This window comes from Tenrec ecaudatus, chromosome 17 (genome assembly GCF_050624435.1).
Source record: "Tenrec ecaudatus isolate mTenEca1 chromosome 17, mTenEca1.hap1, whole genome shotgun sequence".
NCBI classification, from domain to species: domain Eukaryota; kingdom Metazoa; phylum Chordata; class Mammalia; order Afrosoricida; family Tenrecidae; genus Tenrec; species Tenrec ecaudatus.
In genome coordinates this window covers 54,491,383-54,493,692 of record NC_134546.1, presented here as the reverse complement: position 1 = coordinate 54,493,692, position 2,310 = coordinate 54,491,383, and the positions used below count along the sequence as shown (strand labels likewise).

The 2,310-nt window shown below is 48.0% G+C and overlaps 1 pseudogene; it reads right to left on the bottom strand.

Moving 5' to 3' along the window:
- Nucleotides 1-231: 231 nt before the first annotated feature.
- Nucleotides 232-326, bottom strand: LOC142431241 (small nucleolar RNA SNORA49; annotated as a pseudogene).
- Nucleotides 327-2,310: the final 1,984 nt, after the last annotated feature.

Genomic DNA, 2,310 nt, shown 5'->3' with positions numbered 1-2,310 from the left:
GACTGAATTGTATGTGAATGGATATATTGGATTGTGTAAGAGATGTCAATAAAACTATTATTAAAAAAATGGTGTTGGCGACTCCTCCTGCCCAGACACTGTGGACCGTGGGACTTCACCCAGCCTGCATTTTTCTTCCCAATAAAGTCTGTTTGCTCAAAAAAAATGATATTACTTTCCAAGTACCTCCTTGTTAGATGTCTGTTTTTCCTATTTTCTTTTTCCCCCCCCACTGTTAGCTCCATGTGTAGGCCCCAGAAGAAAGTGGGTTCTTCCTGGGGAGGGACACGGGCTTTCTTATCTATCCTCAGGCAATGCTCAGACACTCCACAGGTTTTTCCTATTTTCATGAAAGCAATGCGACTCGTTTGTCTTCAAGGGCCGATGTCCGCTATGGGACGTATCTTTTATCTCACGCGGTGCTTACCAGGTGGCCAAGGAGGGGACATACGTAATAGCACTGCTCTGCCGTCAGTGGCTCTATTCCATAATCCCACAATTATAGAACAACTCCAATTCACTTCAGTCCAGGCATTCGATGAAGCATCTGTTTTATAAGCAGCAGCTTATTAAAAAAAAAAGCTGGTTCCTAGGAGGTTAAATGTGTCTTCAATGTGTAGCCTGCCAAACTGACTGCTACCGCTCCACCATCTCCCCCACCCCACCTACTGCAACGTCCCACAGAATTCAGGAACCACCCTTAGGTGATGCGCTTTGTTAAGGAAGCAAGAGTTCACAATTCAGGATCAGAATCCACTTGGCAGTGACAGGGACAACTCCGGGCACAAGCTTCCAAACAGGACAGCTGCTTCTTGGTCTGCTGCCAGTGGGCGTTGGTTGGACCTTGCTGCTGCCTCCCTCTGTGGACCAGGAAGCTCACTATAGCAGCCTTGGCTGGCCTCCTGGCTTTCCCCACTCTGGCCTGACCAGCTCTCATGGCCCTGGGTCCTACAGCATCTTCTCTTTCCCTCTGAGTCGCTCCCTAAAACCTGTGTCAGGGGAACCAACTAGATAGCAGGCTCCTTATCAATGTCAAGGTGTGCGTGCACATCCCCACCTAGCAAGAACACATACTAATCAATTCCCTACAAAGGTTCCATGGGCCCTATTTGTACAGGCCCACCCACAAAAAGGTTCCAGGCACCTTATTTGCATCATAAGAATGGTCCAATCCCTGCTTCGGCCACAAGCACCTAATTTGCATATCTTCACCCAATCGTTTTGTACGAGTGAGCAGACCACGGCTAGCAAGGCCACATCATAGTAATTCACGACCCAGCAGGCATCAATGTGATTTGTCTTACCTACTCTCTCGACCGTTCATGTGACTCTGAGAGATGAATGTCCTCTTGAATAGCTTCCTTTGAAAATAAATCAAGTAGAAAGAAAAAGGAGATGATTTAAAGGAAACCATGAAGAAAGTTACAGCACAAGCAGTCAGTGCTGTGATCATGGTTGAGGTCCGTACAGAATCTGGTGTCAACTTGAGACTATTAAGAGTGAAGAGGTGGAGCTTAGCCTGTCAATCAGGCCACAGCTTGATGACCTCATTTGGAGGTGCTACAGAGAGAAATAGCTCACTGGAGGCTGGACCCACTCTCTCTGCTACACCTTCCTGTTGACAAGTCACATGGAGCTAACTGATGGAGCCAGAGCCCTGGAGCTGGAGGAGCCTTGCAGAGACCCATGTCAGCGCTGAGATGCTTCCACCACCACTGGATCCACAAGGCTTTCCACCCACTGGTGTGTGATCTTCCTGTATTCAGCATCATCATAAAGCTGCGTGAGTCTGAAGAGGAATTCACAGACTAGTATTGACATATGGGGTCATATTGGACGTACAGGCTTGGTCTGGACTGGGATGTTTTCTCAATGTACCTCTGCTCATTGACATAAAGCTCTCTTACACACGTAGGAGCGTCACTGGATTTGTTTCCCTCATCCACCCACACTATCACGAGGGTTAAGGGTGACTGGACCTTGGGAAGTACTCATGAGGCCTGCCGAGGCTAAGCCTTCTGTAAGTCTGGGTGCGAGAAAGGGTCCCTTAGTTCCTTAAGTGCTGCCATAAAAGAATCACCCCAAGTAAGTGGCTTTAATGAGCAAACATTTCATTGTCTCTGTTTAGGAGGCTAGAAGTAAACATTCAGGACAGCAGCTCCAAGGGAAGGTGTTCTTTACCTGCTCTGGAAGATAAGCCATGCCTGCGCTTCTGTTCCCTGGTTCCTGGGTGTGGTAGTCACATCATCTGGTGTCTCTTTGGGACTTGAGAGGATTAAGAGTGAAGGGGTGGAGTCTGGTCTGTCAATC